We start from the raw sequence: 19,915 nt of genomic DNA, 5'->3' as shown, positions 1-19,915 counted from the left end.
TGTGAGTAGAGAAGCAGGTGCAGGTGAAACGTTTAATAAAACAACAAACGAGACAACATAACAGTAGCGTCTTTGCATAAACACAGGATCAATACTGACTGGGGAAGGAACCTAAGGAGTGCCAGATATAGGGGAGGTAATAAGTGAGGTAATGGAGTCCATGTGTGCCTCATGATGACGTGCAGGTGCGCATAATGATTGACGCCAGGTGCATGTAATGATGGATCCCAAGACTGGTGGTTAGTATACCGGCAACGTCGAACGCCAGAGGGGATGAGCGGGAGTAGACGTGACAGTAGCCAAAAAAGTGTTAAACATGAACTCCTTTTTACATTTCAGATTCTTCAAAGTACCCACCTTTTGCCTTGATGACAGCTTTGCACACTTTTGGCATTCTCTCAACCAGTTCAATTAACAAGTGTGCCTTGTTAAAAGTTATTTTGTGGAATTTCTTTCCTTCTTAATGCGTTTGAGCCAATCAGTTGTGTTGTGACAAGGTAGGGGTTGGTATACAGAAGATAACCCAATTTGGTAAAAGACCAAGTCCATATTATGGCAAGAACAGCAAATAAGCAAAGATAAACAACAGTCCATCATTAATTTAAGACATGAAGGTCAGTCAATCTGGAAAATGTCAAGAACTTTGAAAGTTTCTTTGAGTGCAGTCGCAAAAAACATCAAGCGCTATGATGAAACTGTCTCTCATGAGAACCGCCACAGGAAAGAAAGACACAGAGTTCATACGTTCATACGTTCATAAGAGTTACCAGCCTCAGAAATTGCATCCCAAATAAATGCTTCACAGAGTTCAAGTAACAAACATATCTCAACATCAACTGTTCAGAGGAGACTTCATGGTTGAATTGCTGCAAAAAAAAAGACTAATGAAGGACACCAATAAGAAGAAGAGACTTTCTTGGGCCAAGAAACACGAGCAATGGACATTAGACCGGTGGAAATCTGTCCTTTGGACTGATGAGTTCAAATGTGATATTTATGGTTCCAGCCACTGTGTCTTTGTGAGAAGCAGAGTAGGTGAACGGATGATCGTCGCATGTGTGGTTCCCTCCGTGAAGCATGGAGGAGGAGATCTGATGGTGTGTACTTTTCTGGTGACACTGTCAGTGATTTATTAGGAATTCAAGGCACACTTAATCAGCATGGTTACCACAGGATTCTGCAGAGATACCCCATCGCATCTGGTTTGCAATTAGTGGGACGATCATTTGATTTTCAACAGAACAATGACTCAACATACGTCCAGCATGTGTAAGGGCTATTTGACCAAGAAGGAGAGTGATGCATGACCTGGCTTCCACAATCACCCGACCTCAACCCAATTGAGATGATTTGGGATGAGTTGGACCGCAGAGTGAAGGAAAAGCTGCCAACAAGTGCTCAGCATATGTGGGAAGTCCTTCAAGACTGTTGGAAAATTATTCCAGGTGAAGCTGTTTGAGAGAATGCCAAGAGTGTGCAAAGCCGTCATCAAGGCAAAGGGTGGCTACTTTGAAGTATCTAAAATATAAAATATATTATGTTTAACACTTTTTTGGTTCCTATATGATTCCATGTGTGTTATTTCATAGTTTTGATGTTTTCACCATTATTCTACAATGTAGAAAATAGAAAAATAAATAAAAAACCTTGAATGAGTAGGTGTATCCAACCTTTTGACTGGTACTGCATTATATACAGTGCATACAGCTGTGGGGCTTACAAGTCAGAATTTCTTATAGCCTGATTTTCAAGCTATTAATGTGCATCATTTTTAGATGTAACTACAGAACACCCGCCATTGCATATCCACACACTCAGCTGTATGGCTTACAAGAGTTGAATTTCATATACTTTTCAAGACATCAATGTAGCAGTAGAACAAACATATCAAAATAATCTGATTTGATATCTGAATATATACTGAACAAAAATATAAACGCAACATGAAACAATTTTAATGATTTTACTTAGTTACAGTTCATATAAGGAAATAAATCAGTTGAAATAAATGAATTAAGCCCTAATCTATGGATTTCACATGACTGGGCAGGGGCGCAGCCATGTGTGGCCCTGGGAGGGCATAAACCCACCCACTTAGGAACCAGGCCCAGACAATCAGAATGAGTTTTTTCCCACAAAAGAGCTTCATCGCAGACAGAAATACTCCTCAGTTTCATCAGCTGTCCAGGTTCGCTAGTCTCAGACAAACCTGCAGGTGAAGAAGCCGAATGTGGAGGTCCTGGGCTGGCTTGGTTACAGAGAGTCTGTGGTTGCGAGGCTGGTTGTACTCCCAAATTCTCTAAAACAACATTGGAGTTGGCTTATGGTAGAGAAAGTGTATGCTCCCTCAAAACTTGAGACATCTGTGGCATTGTGTTGTGTGACAAAAATGCATATTTTAAAGTGGCCTTATGTTGTCTCCAGCACAAGGCGCACTTGTGTAATAAGGTTGAATACTTTTCCGGTATTTTTACGAATGTTCCATGTCCCAAAAACAAAAGCGTCATTCAAAAGCATTATAAAGCATATAAATAGGCCGAGGTCTGGATTTGAATAAAGCTTTGATCGAAAATGCAAGCCTGATGCTACCTGAGCATGATGAGACATACATTAAATACGTTGGACCTTTAACAAGCCCAAGCCCAAAAAAGCCCAAATGATTGTGTCGTTATCCAATAGGATAGGCTATATGATATAGGCTAGTGCACAATACCCACGACAAGCTTACATTTTAGCATATAAGCTTAGTAGGGGAAAAAAAACAAGTGGGAAGCATGCCAGCAAAGCCACTACACAACACAACACTAAACAATACATGAATTGCACGATAACTGTGACAGACGGTGCCCACAAACTGTCCAAACAACAGTCTCAACTAGAGGTCGACAGATTATGATTTTTCAGCGCTGATACCGATACCGATTATTGGAGCACCAAAAAAAGCCGATACCGATTAATCTGCAGATTTTTATTTTATTTATTTGTAATAATGACAATTACAACCATACTGAATGAACACTTATTTTAACTTAATATAATACATCAATAAAATCAATTTAGCCTCAAGTAAATAATGAAACATGTTCAATTTTATTTAAATAATTCAAAAACAAAGTGTTGGAGAAGAAAGTAAAAGTGCAATATGTGCTATGTAAGAAAGCTAACGTTTCAGTTCCTTGCTCAGAGCATGAGAACATATGAAAGCTGGTGGTTCCTTATAACATGAGTCTTCAATATTCCCAGGTAAGAAGTTTTAGTTTGTAGTTATTATAGGAATGTGTAGTTATTATAGGTTGTAGTTATTATTGGATGTTCTTATAGGCACTTTAGTATTGCCAGTGTAACAGTATAGCTTCTGTCCCTCTCCTCGCTCCCTGGGCTCGAACCAGCAACACAACGACAACAGCCACCATCGAAGCAGCGTTACCCATGCAGAGCAAGGGGAACAACTACTAGAAGGCTCAGAGCGCGTGACGTTTGAAACGCTATTAGCGCGCGCTAACTAGCTAGCCATTTCACTTCGGTTACACCAGCCTCATCTCGGGAGTTGATAGGCTTGAAGTCATAAACAGTGCAATGCTTGACGCACAAGGAAGAGCTGCTGGCAAAACGGCCGAAAGTGCTGTTTGAATGAGTGAGATACTTGTATGCTTGTATGCTCAGTCAGATTATATGCAACGCAGGACACGCTAGATAATATTGAGTAATATCATCAACCATGTGTAGTTAACTAGTGATTATGATTGATTGTTTTTTATAAGATAAGTTTAATGCTTGCTAGCAACTTACCTTGGCTTACTGCATTCGCGTAACAGGCAGTCTCCTTATGGAGTGCAACGAGAGAGAGGCAGGTCGTTATTGCGTTGGACTAGTTAACTGTAAGGTTGCAAGACTGGGTCTCCGGGATGACAAGGTGAAAATCTGTCATTCTGCCCCTGAACGAGGCAGATAACCCACCGTTTCTGGGCCGTCATTGAAAATAAGAATGTGTTCTTAACTGACTTGCCTAGTTAAATAAAGGTAGAAAAAAACATATTTAAAAAAGGCAACATTTCCGATTGTTATGAAAACTTGAAATCGGCCCTAATTAATCAGCCATTCCGATTAAATCGGTCTACCTCTAGTCCCAACATCTTACCACTGCTACACCTGGTTATCAGCGGAGCCTTGTCTGGCAGCGAAACATTTAATTCAACCTAATTTACTGAATAAAAAAAACATAGCTGATATGGCTGACTTGCTTTAGCAAATGTGGTTTCTAATGACATTTGAGATTTACAAACTATGGCATAATGGACATGCGCATAAGAGGCAATTCGTAATTTCGACTAAGACAACGAGCAAGCTAGGACAGACATAATGTTAGTCAATATAACTATTTGTTTAGCACTTTAGAAATGTACAGCGACAGAATTCAGAACATGGGCCGTTCTTTCAGTGCTCTCCCTGTGCACCAAGTTAGAACCGTAGAATAAATAAAGGGGGCATATTAGAAGACAATGAAAGCTCTTACACTATTCGATCATTGCATTTCTCAAAAAACAGGTTATAGGCTACGGTAGAACAGTAGGCAAAATTAAAGAGAGGTAAATAGACCAAATTATTAGGCTAAGATTGTGAAAGTGTGATGTTGACATGATCAGTCCAATATAAGCTACTGTACATATAGCGTGATTTGACGTAATTTTATCCGTGGCCAATGACCTTGAGCCTTCTTGGATGGGCACTTCTATGGCAGCAGCCGAAGGGCTAGAATTTTCAATGTCTCCTCTTACACTTGGCAGTGACCTAAAGTCCCCATGAGTGACAGAACACTGAGACAATCACGGTGCAGCGCTCCATATTTTCTGCTGGCTTGCCCCACCACCAGAAAAAGCTCTGAGCTAGGCTGAAACACCTGCCTTTTGGAGCTGTCTTACTCAAGAAAATATATATATTATTTTTACATCGTTTGGAAACTGATATGTAACATGTATTAATGCCAAAATAACATGCAAAACAGACAAGCCCCCAAAAATAAATGCTAAAAATGTGGGGCTCAAAACAGGTGGGGCTATGCTTATGGGTTTGAATAAATAACCGCTATAGTCTACAGCCATCGTGCTTTCAACTCTTCTTTCAAACTACCCATGAGTTCTATTGGCTGCTGTCTTTAACATAGAGAAAAAAAAGAGCTTGCGTCCCTCTTGGAATAGTCTATTAGTATAAGAAATTCAAAACAATTATGTCCAGCAAGCTATTCTAGTTCAAGAGCTAAGGAGTGTGTTTAAGGAGAAGCCAGTGGAGCAGAGGTGCGTGTGTATTGCGCAAGAGACAGTGGCTATACGTTAGAAGCTTATTATGCATAACCCATCATTAATTAGCTAAATATAAGGCTAATAGTACATTGCATTTATTACCTGAAAGAGGTAGACTTGGACATCTATATTTAGTGCCATATATCAATCTAGAACAGGATTATCTATTTTGGATCCAATTTGAATGGAGTTGATGGAGAGAAAGGCTGCTTAAGTTGTTAAGAAAGGCTGTTTAAAAACTCTCAAAACTCTCAAAAACTCAAAAAACAAATCATTACAATTAAAAACCAAGGTGACCCCCGAAAGTCAGATGGAGATGGGTAAATTAGATGCGCATTCGGTCTTTATATCACTGTAGTATAGGCTATGCTGTCACAAATGTAGGCCTACCTGTCACAAGAAAAAACACTACCATGATGAGATGATAGGTCTACATGCATTGTGAACTGTGCTCCAGACTGAGATGGGCTGTCTGTCCCCACCTTGAGCGTTGATGATTCATCATGCAGAGGCCGTAGAGAAGCCAGATTTAGACATTGCATATAATGTAATAGTTATAGTTCACGCCATGCTGTTAATATAAATAATTTATTATAATTGACCGGTTTCTCACAGTTATTTATCCCGGGAAAAGGGTGTGATTGTGGGCGGTAAATCCCAGTAATCGGGTTCCTACCATTTAACCCTCCTGTGGAATGATCATGCTGTTTAATCAGCTTCTTGATATGCTGCACCTGTCAGGTGGATGGATTATCTTGACAAAGCAGAAATGCTCACTAACAGGGACGTTAACAAATTTGTGCACAACGTTTGAGAGGAATAAGCTTTTTGTGTGTATGGAACATTTCAGGGATCTTTAATTTCAGCTCATGAAACATGGGACCAACACTTTACACATTGTGTTTCGATTTCTGTTCAGTATCCAATGTAGGCTACAGCCGAACACACATCAGAATATATGGGCCTCCTACTTGTGATAACATGAAGTGCATATTCAGATTAACTTCACAGTACAGAAAAGGTATGTAAAGGAAAAAGATGTTCCTACCTTAGTTTTGAAAAATCTCCCTCAACACAGACATTTCCTTGTGCGTCTTCTCCCTATTTCTTGTTTTGCTCCTGGTCTCTGTGACATCTGTGTCCTTTAGAAATCCATGATCTCACATAGGGAACTGGCTTGAATTTGATCAGGGGTGGGATAACAAGGTTCAGAAAGAGAAGTCCTGATATGGTGGAGGAATGCAGAGGGGCGCAGGTTGAGGTGCAAATCAGATTCATATGATAAAATCCTCACTCGCATTCTACATTGGTGCTGACTGCCACCAACAGCTCTTTAGGTCCATCTAGAATGGCACCTTTATCGTTACCATGAGTGTACCTGTAGTACCTGTACTGCCTGTAGGCCTGTATGACCCTAAGTGGACTGTCAATGCCAAACCGCTGGCAGAGAGATTCTATCTCTGTTTCTCTATACAGTGCTCCTGCGTCCTCTGGCCAGTATTGCGCGTAAAGCATCTTCAGCTCCTTGATGAACTGTCTGTATCCTGTATGGTCCACCGCCCGTCCTCCTTGAGATAACATTCTAGCCTCCATGTTCCTCACCAAGCCCTTGTAAAACTCCCTCTGATTAAGGACTCTGTCGCTGGGTCTTCCACCATTCAGTTTGACTCCTTGGAAAGAGTTCTCAATCCCTCTCTGGCTCAATCCCTCTCTGAGTCGTGTGTGTCAGCCTGGCTGCTCTGCCATTGCAATGCTTCCCTGATGACTGCCCTGTGTGCAGCAATAATTGTGCAATCTCTCTTTTGGAGCTCGAGTGACAATTCAGATAGTTCTTGAAGTGCATCAAACATAAAGCCTAGATTGTTAACAAACGCATGCGACGATATTTGCATGGCAAGACCACTTAAGCTCGGCGGGCATCCTCAGCTGCTGTGGTGAAATGCTTGTGAAGAGCTGGGTAATTTTTCCACACAGACTCTACAACTCAAAAACTGGATGCCACCCATCAAAGATCCTGCCGTTTTTGCACAGCTGAATGTCTAAACTCTCTGTGCACTCTCTTAGCTCCATTCGTTTTATGTTGGATACGCTATGAACCGTATATAGCTTGTCCATAAGTATTTTAAAATAATTGATTGCTCTCATCTCTTTTACCACATTACCTACTGCGAGCTCAAGCCTGTATGCCGAGCAGTGCCAAACGGTTCTATTAGGGAAGAGGGCCTGAAGCCTTGTTACTACCTCGCTCTTGCATCGCAGCATGACAGACGCACAATCACATGTAATTCCAATGAGGGTTTTTTCAGTAAACTTCACACCCTCTAACGTAGATAACAGATTACGGACAATTCCACCAGCAGATACAGTTGAAGTCGGAAGATTACATACACCTTAGCCAACTACTTTTAAACTCAGTTTTTCACAATTCCTGACATGTAATCCGAGTAAAAAATTCCCTGTCTTAAGTAGGTTAGGATAACCACATTATTTTAAGAATGTGAAATGTCAGAATAATAGTAGAGAATGATTTACTTCAGCTTTTATTTATTTCATCACATTCCCAGTGGGTCAGAAGTTACCATACACTCAATTGGTATTTGGTAGCATTGCCTTTAAATTGTTTAACTTGGGTCAAACGTTTCGAGTAGCCTTCCACAAGCTTCCACAAAATTTTGGCCAATTCCTCCTGACAGAGCTGGTGTAACTGAGGTTTGTAGGCCTCCTTTCTCACACACACTTTTTCAGTTCTGTTTTTGTTTCATCAGACCAGAGGACATTTCTCCAAAAAGTACGAACTTTGTCCCCATGTGCAGTTGCAAACCGTAGTCTGGCCGTTTTATGGTGGTTTTGGTGCAGTGGCTTCTTCCTTGCTGAGCGGCCTTTCAGGTTATGTCGATATAGGACTTGTTTTACTGTGGATATATATACACTTTTGTTTCTGTTACCTTCAACATCTTCACAAGGTCCTTTCCTGTTGTTTGGGGATTGATTTGCACTTTTCACACCAAAGTACGTTCATGTCTAGGAGACAGAACACGTCTCCTTCCTGATGGGTATGACGGCTGCGTGGTCCCATGTGTTTATACTTGCGTACTCTTGTTTGTACAGATGACTGTGGTACATTCAGGCGTTTGGAAATTGCTGAGGTCTTGGCTAATTTCTTTTGATTTTCCCATGATGTCAAGCAAAGAGGCACTGAGTTTTAAAGATAGGCCTTGAAATACATCCACAGGTACACCTCCAATTGACGTCAAATAGCCTATCAGAAGCTTCTAAAGCCATGACATAATTTTCTGGAATTTTCCAAGCTGTTTAAAGGCACAGTCAACTTAGTGTATGTAAACTTCTGACCCATTCCTCTCATCCGCCATTGGCAGTTCTCTGGCTCGTTTCAGGTTCGATTCACCATCTTTTTCAGGATTTTTGGACTTGAAAATCTTCATTAAAGTTGATTGCCTTTGCTTATCCATTTTTGATTTGTCTTTTCCATGTTTAAAATTCAGTAGGGAGACTACTAGCCTATGCTCTCTGACATGATTACGTAGGGACCTCTTCACTAGCTGACCACCACTGCCAAGACCTGCTTCAAAATCAGTTACTTACCTTGCCGGCCTACCCCATAACCTATATGTACAAATAAGAGAGCAGGTCTGAAATCAGTTTGGAAGGATAGGATGATTGCACAGAAGGAATGCTTTTACATTATGGTTTTTCAGGGAGGCGGGAGAAATAACCAGGATGCAACTTGATTTAACTCTGATCGCTTAAAAAAAAATGTTTACAATGCAAACAGTGAACAAATTGTATAAATAATGCCGTGAGAGGTACCGTAGCTGGTCAAAGAGGTGCCGGAATGAACAAGGTCAAATCTGAGAGGTGCCGGATCTCTGTTCTGGCAGGATATGGCTCAAATTAAGCATTGCTGGCACCTACTACCATACTCAGTTCAAAGGCACTTTTGTGTTACCCATTCACCCTCTGAATGGCACAAATACACAATCCTTGTCTCAATTGTCTCAAGGCTTAAACATCCTTTTTTAACCTGTCTCATTCCCTCCATCTACACTGATTGAAGAAGATTTAACAAGTGACATCAATAAGGGATCATAGATTTCACCTGGTCAGTCTGTCATGGAAAGAGAAGTGTATATTATTATAATTCTGTATTAGTATTGGTAGATTTGGTCCAGGCTCATTTGTATACAGCCCCAGATAAGTGCATTCGCCTGGGGTTTCGTGGCCACTGCTCATCCGACGTGTACAGGTCTGTAGGTCTAACACTTGTGCAGCTAGGCGGAACATTGCATGGCATCGGAAGGGAAGGTGAAGAAGTCAGGTCTAACAACACCTGGCTCCTTTGACACGTGTGTCTGGGTCTGCCCCGGTTCTGCCAATCTCACAGCATCAGGTCTCGGGAAGGATTCACAGAGAAAAGATGAGGGAAACGGGGGGAGGGAGGTGCAATGTCAAATAAAATAAAAATGTATTAGTCACATGATGCGAATACAACAGGTGTAGACCTAACAGTAAAATGCTTACTTACGAGCCCCTAACCGACAGTGCAGTTAAAAAAATACGGATAAGAATAAGAGATAAAAGTAACAAGTAATTAAAGAGCAACAGTAAGAAATAACTATATATACAGGGGTGTGCCGGTACAGAGGCAATGTGCGGGGGCACCAATTCGTTTAGGTGGTATGTACATCTAGGAGTTAATTGAAGTGACTATGCATAGATGACAACAGAGAGTGGCAGTGGTGTGGGGGGCAGGCAGGCAATGTCGATTGTGTGTCCATGTGTACCTGGGAGTGCAAAAATGAACACAGTACAAGACATAAGCTCTACCCTAGTAGGTAAAATGTGACATGGGACGTCATAATTGTTCACGACAACACCAAAACGTCTAGCAAAGATGGTACATCATTGTCTGGTAAGATATCCAGGCAACAACCATCAGAACAAAAATACCAGATGATCCGGATCAACACAACAACAGATGTATTTCTCCTGGTATGCTTAAAAAGCATGAAAAAAAAAACATCTGTAGGCCTATACAACCTGACCATGACCTCACAAAATATGTTATTGTAGTTGAAATCGGTTTGCCCTAGGACACTCTTTTGTTGAATATTCTGCGCTGTGAAGGCATAGTCCAATTTGGCACCATTTGAAATTCCCAACCAAACAGAACGTTAATGCACTCTGATTGTTTCACCATGTAATCATTGTTCACACTAAATTTACCGTCTGGGCGTACTGTATAAATTAATTACGCACAAAAAGTCTTTGAAATCCTCCTACACACTCTGCTTGGTGTCCATTTAATGAGTCTCATCTGCCCAGGCAGTTTGCATTGGCTTTCAATTGAATGCGGCTCTGGCTGTGAGAGAGGGGCCAACAGATTGGACATTTACACTGTCACAGCAGAGGGTCATGACAGAGACCTGGTGAGTGAGTGTAGCGGAATGACAGGTCTGACATGGATGAAGTGATGCACAGTGGTGTGTTTTGGAGGAGGAGGACACCGGGGAAAGGAGAGCTCCACTTTGTAGCAAAGATTGAACCTTGGAGGGTCAATCCACAAGATTTCTACACAAAAGTAGTTCTCTAAGACTCTATGACTGTATGATAGATTGGTCTGGGAATTTGTTTGTGTGTTAGAATTATACTGTTTTTAGGAAATCTCATGTTTCCTGTCAAATGTTAACTGTTAGTCTGATGCCAAAAAGAAGTCTATGTCATCAACATCACATTTTGTAACATTCAGTCTCAGGAAGTTGGAAATACTTCAAATATAAATGTGTTGCATTTCAATATGAGGGTCATCCGAGAGTCTTGTCGGGCCAATACACGGATTCTGAAATAGGCATTTGCTTCTCTACCATGCTATCAATTGAATGTGGTGTAATAACAATTAGGCTCCTGGGGACTTTGGGGCTAGACATGGCACTGAATTTATGGCAAGGAATATCAAAAGAAATGCTCTGAGCCTTTGATCTGATGAGAGGAGTCTTCGGCAATCAAGATCACAGGCAGTGTAACATTTCAATAAATAGGTCCACAGAACGTGACACTTAGCAGGGAGCCTGGGGGATTGGGCTTTGTGCAAGCCTGCAAGGCCTTATCTATTATTGGCTGCAGAAATCCTGGATATCTCCCATGTGAGGTTCAAGACTCAAAGGGTTTACTGTGCAAAACTGGTGAATTACTCACTCAAACAGGTGTATTGAAGACTTCATATTCGCAATTCGGAACTTTCATCTGTGGTAAAAACTGGTTCCATGAGATGGAATTCTTCACGTTTGACTCTCTGATACCTGTGGTATTTACTGTAGGTACATGAACCATAGCATCCAAGTTGTGAATAACTCCTGAACAGCAAACTCTAAGTTCAACCAATAGCCAATGGAAAGGATATAGAGACAGACATAACCTTAATGCTGATCACATTAGTAGAAGTGTAGCCATTCTGCACTGCACTAACCATTACAGGTGAACCAGAAAAACCCTCCACGAGGCAGTGTGTTGAGATGAAGATATGAAGTCCAATGTTACCTTTGTTCCCCTTGGTCTTCTGATGGAGGGAAGTGTTGTGGGGAATTAACATTGGGTCAAACTAATGTTAGCCTAAATTAAATGAGTAAACCCAACAGTAACTGGTTTAAGAAAGTACATTTTAAACCACTACTTCCCATGGGGCGGGACATTTTGATCTGATTCGTTTTGTTTACGCTACCTTTCTCTCTCCGACCCCTTTTCCAAATCATGGAAAAGGGTCATGATATAATAGGTGTAATGGTATAATATTTGATATAGGTAGATCTACAGTTAAAATATACATATTTAATAAATTGCTCCAATTACCAGATCTGCATATTGAGATGTATTATTATTTTACCATACTTGTCCTTCAGTGTCAAGGGCGATTCCAAATGAGGATTATGTGTTCTTTCAAGGGTGTTGTGATGTGTAAAGCGGATACCCGTTATCAGTTATTGCCAGTTCTTCAAATTATTATTTTTAATGCTAGAATATAACAAGGATGGCATGTGGAAATATGTTCTCTGCCTAATAGGCAAAGTGTGAGTAATGGACATTTAAAAACTGCTCTTGTTGTTTTCAATTTCTTTCTCTCATTTCACTGACATTCGGATCTAATGAACTTGAAACAAACTGGGCTGATCTGCCTATCCTCTATTGTGATTGTCTGAATGTGAATAATGGCTCTATTCAATCAGATCCGCTTCAGCCGACATCCACATAGCGGTTGTTTGACGGTGACGGAGTTGGAACTGCGTCAGAGCTGTCAAATCCACAAGCGGCTCCTGGCATTATACCTAAAGCGGACAATGCCCGTGGCTGAACGGTGTCACATTAAGAGAAATCCCATGCAGCCCACTTTCTTGTTCTGAACTTTTGGCTTTGTGAGGAATGATGGCAAAAGCAGTTCCAACTTGAAAATAAAAGAGAGCCGCACACTCTAGGAGCTCAGATGCAAAAATGTAATTACCAACCTTTCGACAGCCAAGCTGTCTTCATCAGCAGTTCCAACACCAGCAACACATCTGCTATGCTGCTGTCTGCTATGACTGGTTAAGGCTTGATCTGATGGAATCTAGGCCTAAGTGAGCCTATAATGTTGTTTCTGAACCTTTCTTCCATTTTCATTGGCAAGGGAATCTAATGAACTGAACAAAGTGGTCTGATATACCTTGTGTTGTGATTGAAGACTGCCAACTTACAAAGTGAGAAAATAATGAGCTGATGATAATTGTATTGTCGTTGACGTTATTATTATAATTACAACTATTATTACTCTTATTTTAGCTATTAATATGACCGTGTTTATGATTAATGCCAATATGAGTAATAGTATTATTACTTATTGGTGAAGATAACAAGGGAATAAAAGGTAGGAACTTGGTGGTGATAGGTATTTATCACGTTTCAGGTAAGATCCAAATGCAGACTGTGCTGAACAATGTTTATTACAGCAACAGGGGCAGGCAAATGACAGGTCAAGGCAGGCAGGGGTTGGTAATCCAGAGTAGTGGGGCAAAAGTACAGGCCGATAGGCAGTTTCAGGGTCAGGTCAGGCAGAGTCAGGGTCAGGTCAGGTTATCCAGAGTAGCGGCATAGGTACAGGATGGCAGGCAGGCTCAGGGTCAGGCAAGGGACAAAACCAGGAGGGTGAGAAAAAGAGACGAGGGAAAAGCAGGAGCTGAGACAAAACGCTGGTTGCCTTGACAAACAAGACAAACTGGCAATAGATGAACAGAGAACACAGGTATAAATACACAGGGGATAATGGGGAAGATGGGTGACACCTGGAGAGGGGTGGAGACAATCACCAAAACAGGTGAAACAGATCAGGGTGTGACAGTATTGATGATGGTTGTCGTTGTCAGTACTGGTATTGACAATACTGTGGAGGAGGATTTAAAAATATTTTTTGTGCGTAATTAACTTATACAATACGCCCAGATGGTAAATTTAGTGTGAACAATGATTACATGGTGAAACAATCAGAGTACATTGACGTTCTGTTGGGTGGGATTTGAAATGTTGTCAAATTGGACTGCCGTCACAGTGCAGAATATTCAACAAAACAGTGTCCTAGGGCAATTTTAATGGCGTCAATAACATATTGTGAGGTCATGGTCAGGTTGTATAGGCCTACAGATTTTTTTCATGCTTTTTTAGCGACCAGGAGAAATACATCTGGTGTTGTGTTGATCCGGATCATCCGGTGTTGTCTGGTGTTTTTGTTCTGATGGTTGTTACCTGGATATCTTACCAGACTGTCATGAACGTCGTCAGGGAAATGAAATGACCAGACCAAGGTGCAGCGTGGTGAGCGTACATTCCTTTTTATTTTGAATGTCACCAACAAAAACAACCGTGACACTTACTAGGGCTATACAGGCCACTAACAAAGTCAACTACCCACAACTAAGGTGGCAAAACAGGCTGCCTAAGTATGATTCCCAATCAGAGACAACGATAGACAGCTGTCCCTCATTGAGAACCATACCCGACCAAGACGTAGAAACAGAAAACATAGAAATAAAGAAACTAGAATGCCCACCCTAGTCACACCCTGACACAGATAATGATGTGCCATCTTTGCTAGACGTCTTGGTGTCATCGTGTACAAAATATACATATTTTCCTTGTGATAGGCTGATGCCTCTACAATTAGGGAACCAATTTACAACCAGACAATTATGACGTCCAATGTCACATTTTCCCTACTAGAGTAGATCTTATGTCTTGTACTGTGTTCATTATTGCTCTTCCAGGTACACATGGACACATACTCAACATTGCCCCCCCTCCCTCGTCTTTTCTCTGTGCAACCTTCCGAGACCTGATGCTGTGAGATTGGCAGGACCGGGGCAGACCCAGACACACGTGTCAAAGGAGCCAGGTGTTGTTAGACCTGACTTCTTCACCTTCCCTTCCGATGCCATGCAATGTTCCGCCTAGCTGCACAGGTGTTAGACCTACAGACCTGTACACGTCGGATGAGCAGTGGCCATGCAGGGCCACGAAACCCGGGACAAATGCACTTATCTGGGGCTGTATACAAATGAGCCTGGGCTAAATAAAACAAACGCTCTATGGAACACTGCATCGGCTGCTGTGTTCTATATTATAATATAAAATGCCATCTAGCAGATGCTTTTATCCAACACAACTTACAGTCATGTATGCATACATTTTACATATGGGTGGCCCCATGGGGAATCAAACCCTCAACCCTTGGCATTTGCAAGCGGGGTACGCTACCCACTGAGCCACACATAAGTGCCGGTGCGCCACAGCTCCTGGGTACCAGGTCAATATATCAACCCATCAGTGTCTGGCCTGATAAATCAAATCAAAGTTTATTGGTCATGTACACAGATTTGCAGATGTTATCGCAGGTGCAGCGAAATGCTTGTGTTTCTAGCTCCAACGGTACAGAAATAATACCAACCAAAACAAAACAATATGCACGTTATCCAAAAAGTAAAAAATAAAGAAATGAAGAAATATCAGAACAAACAATGTCAGAGTATATATATATATGTACAGTGCCTTGCGAAAGTATTCGGCCCCCTTGAACTTTGCAACCTTTTGCCACATTTCAGGCTTCAAACATAAAGATATAAAACTGTATTTTTTTGTGAAGAATCAACAACAAGTGGGACACAATCATGAAGTGGAACGACATTTATTGGATATTTCAAACTTTTTTAACAAATCAAAAACTGAAAAATTGGGCGTGCAAAATTATTCAGCCCCCTTAAGTTAATACTTTGTAGCGCCACCTTTTGCTGCGATTACAGCTGTAAGTCGCTTGGGGTATGTCTCTATCAGTTTTGCACATCGAGAGACTGACATTTTTTCCCATTCCTCCTTGCAAAACAGCTCGAGCTCAGTGAGGTTGGATGGAGAGCATTTGTGAACAGCAGTTTTCAGTTCTTTCCACAGATTCTCGATTGGATTCAGGTCTGGACTTTGACTTGGCCATTCTAACACCTGGATATGTTTATTTTTGAACCATTCCATTGTAGATTTTGCTTTATGTTTTGGATCATTGTCTTGTTGGAAGACAAATCTCCATCCCAGTCTCAGGTCTTTTGCAGACTCCATCAGGTTTTCTTCCAGAATGGTCCTGTATTTGGCTCCATCCATCTTCCCATCAATTTTAACCATCTTCCCTGTCCCTGCTGAAGAAAAGCAGGCCCAAACCATGATGCTGTGACCACCATGTTTGACAGTGGGGATGGTGTGTTCAGGGTGATGGGCTGTGTTGCTTTTACGCCAAACATAACGTTTTGCATTGTTGCCAAAAAGTTCAATTTTGGTTTCATCTGACCAGAGCACCTTCTTCCACATGTTTGGTGTGTCTCCCAGGTGGCTTGTGGCAAACTTTAAACAACACTTTTTATGGATATCTTTAAGAAATGGCTTTCTTCTTGCCACTCTTCCATAAAGGCCAGATTTGTGCAATATACGACTGATTGTTGTCCTATGGACAGAGTCTCCCACCTCAGCTGTAGATCTCTGCAGTTCATCCAGAGTGATCATGGGCCTCTTGGCTGCATCTCTGATCAGTCTTCTCCTTGTATGAGCTGAAAGTTTAGAGGGACGGCCAGGTCTTGGTAGATTTGCAGTGGTCTGATACTCCTTCCATTTCAATATTATCGCTTGCACAGTGCTCCTTGGGATGTTTAAAGCTTGGGAAATCTTTTTGCATCCAAATCCGGCTTTAAACTTCTTCACAACAGTATCTCGGACCTGCCTGGTGTGTTCCTTGTTCTTCATGATGCTCTCTGCGCTTTTAACAGACCTCTGAGACTATCACAGAGCAGGTGCATTTATACGGAGACTTGATTACACACAGGTGGATTGTATTTATCATCATTAGTCATTTAGGTCAACATTGAATCATTCAGAGATCCTCACTGAACTTCTGGAGAGAGTTTGCTGCACTGAAAGTAAAGGGGCTGAATAATTTTGCACGCCCAATTTTTCAGTTTTTGATTTGTTAAAAAAGTTTGAAATATCCAATAAATGTCGTTCCACTTCATGATTGTGTCCCACTTGTTGCTGATTCTTCACAAAAAAATACAGTTTTAAATCTTTATGTTTGAAGCCTGAAATGTGGCAAAAGGTTGCAAAGGTCAAGGGGGCCGAATACTTTCGCAAGGCACTGTATATATATATATATATATATATATATATATATATATATATATATATATATATCACCGATCCTCCACCAAATTTCACACTGGGTGCGAGACACTGTGGCTTGTATGCCTCTCCAGGTCTCGCACCCACTGTGAAAGTTGGTGGAGGATCGGTGATGATCTAGGGATGCTTCAGCAAGGCTGGAATCGGGCAGATTTGTCTTTGTGAAGGACGCATGAATCAAGCCACGTACAAGGTTGTCCTGGAAGAAAACTTTTTCCAGCTGGACAATGCTCCATGCCACACAGCCAGGTCAATCAACGTGTTGATGGAGGAGCACCTGATCAAGAACCTGTCATGACCAGCCAAATCTCCAAACCTGAACCCCACTGAAAACCTCTGGAATGTGATCAAGAGAAAGATGGATGGTCACAAGCCATCAAACAAAGCTGAGCTGCTTGAATTTTTGCGCCAGGAGTGGCATAAAGTCAACCAAAATCAATGTGAAAGACTGGAGGAGAGCATGCCAAGACACATGAAAGCTGTGATTGAAAATCAGGGTTATTCCACCAAATATTGATTTCTGAACTCTTCCTAAGTTAAAACATTAGTATTGTGCTGTTTGAAAATGAATATGAACTTTGCATTATTTGAATCCTACAGGCGAAGAACCATATATGTGACATTTAAAAAAAAAATGAGATATACATAAAAAATCATTATCATTTTTCTATAGTGAACCGGTTTCACAAGCTTTCCACGCGCTAATTAACAATAATTTTAAATTTAAAGATAGGCTCTCGTGGAATAACCGTTTATGTGCACCACTCAGAATGGACGGACAAGCGCACAACCTTTCTGTTGCTGATGAAAATCGCAGAAATGTGGGAAAGAAACGTAAAACAAAACTAAAAGAATGGAAAGACAGGCAAAGGAAGATCTTACGGGATGCGGGAAAACCCTATACAAATCGTAAGGGTCAAGAAAAAACTGGGAAAAGCTGTCCAAAAGAGGTATGTGGAAGAACCGTATATCAAACAATCAAGCTAGCTAGCTATAGAGTACAGTAACTAACATGTATGTTCTGGGTTGTCTAATTTGTAACTATAGAGAAAACATATTAGCTAAAGTTCGTTGGCTACTAACTCATACATTATCGTTACAAATGTTATTGCTAGATTATAGAAGAAACATAGCTAGCTACTTTTTCTCCGTCCACCGGATGATTCGACATGGCTACAGTAGCTAGCTAGTTACACTGTATCCTGCAGGGAAGAGCGTGTTCCACGACGTGCAGAAAGGATTGTGGAAAGTTGACTGATGAACGCAAGCTGCATCTGTTCAACAGGTTCTATACTGTCCCATACGAGAAACAACAAGCGTTGATTCTCTCCGGCTTAGAACAGGTTAGAAATAAGACAAAACGCCTATTATTATAATAGCTATATTGAACACTTGCATAGTTTAACTTTGACAGTAATGATACGTACATTAACATTAACTCTAAAAGTGCTGTGTTACACAATGTTGCAATACAAACTCATTCTGTGTATAGATTGGGAGTGTGTGAAAGATGGAGGTCCTGATCAAGCAATATCCTGAATGTGCTACAGTATATTAAATTCTGAATTCATCATTGTCAATTTTTATTGCAGCATGAGGTGAAACGGAGACGTAAACCTGAGGATACAAAGGAGAACAAACGACGGAAACAAACCTTCAAATACCATGTACAGCAAGCAGGCCAGAGATTGAATGTGTGCAAGGTTACTTTCATGTCTGTGTTCCAGCTAACCAACAGCCATCTTCAGGCAAGTGAAAATATGAATTAATGTCTATATGAATATCAATTACAAACATATTGTATTCTCTGTACAGATGCTGACAGATGCTGTGGGCAGAATAACAACTGGCGGATGCTCAATCTGATTTCGATGCTCGTCTCTATGGGTTACTTTACCCAAGTTGAGCAGAAGTTCATGGTCTCTGGTCATTCTTTTCTTCCTTGTGATCGATCTTTTGCCACCATCGAGAAGAGGCGCAAGGTGTCAGTCCTTCATACACCTATATGATGTTTCAAAGATGATACTTGAAGCACAACCAGCAAAACCATTCAAGGTGATGAGGATGCAATGTGAAGACTTCAGGCACCTCCCAGATTCTGTCCTCAAGTGACCAGCTGGACTACAGATCACCTCAGTGAGGTGGTTAAAAGTCACAGGTATTGCACAGAGAATAGTTTACTAACATCCCATCAACACGCAACATGTTGTTCTAACAATAAAATATCCTAATGCTTGACTGTGAAAGTTGTTATTGATGTCAGGAACTTAAAATGTTTCTGTTCTAATTTCAGTTGAGGATCCTTGGAATCTGTACGCCAAACAGAGCCACAGTCTATTTGAGGGATGGAAGTCGTGGCTGATATCCAAACCAAAACAAGGAGCTACACCTCAACCTCCCTATTTTGCAAGCCACTACCCTAGAGCATATGAGAGTCCTCTGCCCATCAAAAAAAAACAAGTACCAAGATCTGATGACCATGCTCAACTACTTGCCAGCTGCTGCACGCTCTTTTTATGAATCTCTGCAGAGTGAATAATTTGTTGTTAAACCAAGCTACATAATTAAACATTTTTTCTGTGAGTTTATGATCCCCTGAACCTGTATACTGTAGTATGTTGAATCTGTATACATTTCAGAAGACATGTCACCCCTATTGTAGGAAATTAAATGTATCGTAGGTGTTTTCTATGTGAATCAATTTGTGTATGATTTGAACCAGCACAATATATTGAATTAATTTAATTTTAAGATGTTGTTCCTAGTGTAGAAAATGTTATGTACAATGTGTTCTGTTGATAATTATTTTGTGTGATCATTTGAACCTTTTTTTAATCTGAATGAATTAAAAACAAATAAGTCATCACATA

At 40.9% G+C, this 19,915-nt stretch overlaps 1 protein-coding gene and 1 long non-coding RNA gene across 2 annotated transcripts in view; one reads left to right on the top strand and one right to left on the bottom strand.

Moving 5' to 3' along the window:
* Positions 1 to 19,915, bottom strand: part of LOC110493964 (V-set and transmembrane domain-containing protein 2-like protein) — a 73,142-nt gene that overhangs the window by 42,874 nt on the left and 10,353 nt on the right. The window lies entirely within an intron of this gene.
* LOC149975896 (uncharacterized) lies at positions 17,719 to 18,912 on the top strand. The gene is made up of 3 exons (XR_016487865.1): positions 17,719 to 18,388; positions 18,638 to 18,748; positions 18,861 to 18,912. It is a non-coding gene; the product is annotated as an uncharacterized LOC149975896 (long non-coding RNA).

The sequence above is a fragment of the Oncorhynchus mykiss genome, chromosome 17, assembly GCF_057628025.1.
Source record: "Oncorhynchus mykiss isolate SJ-2025 chromosome 17, ASM5762802v1, whole genome shotgun sequence".
NCBI lineage: Eukaryota > Metazoa > Chordata > Actinopteri > Salmoniformes > Salmonidae > Oncorhynchus > Oncorhynchus mykiss.
The sequence above is the reverse complement of the archived record's forward strand: the minus strand, read 5'-3'. Positions and strand labels throughout refer to the sequence as shown.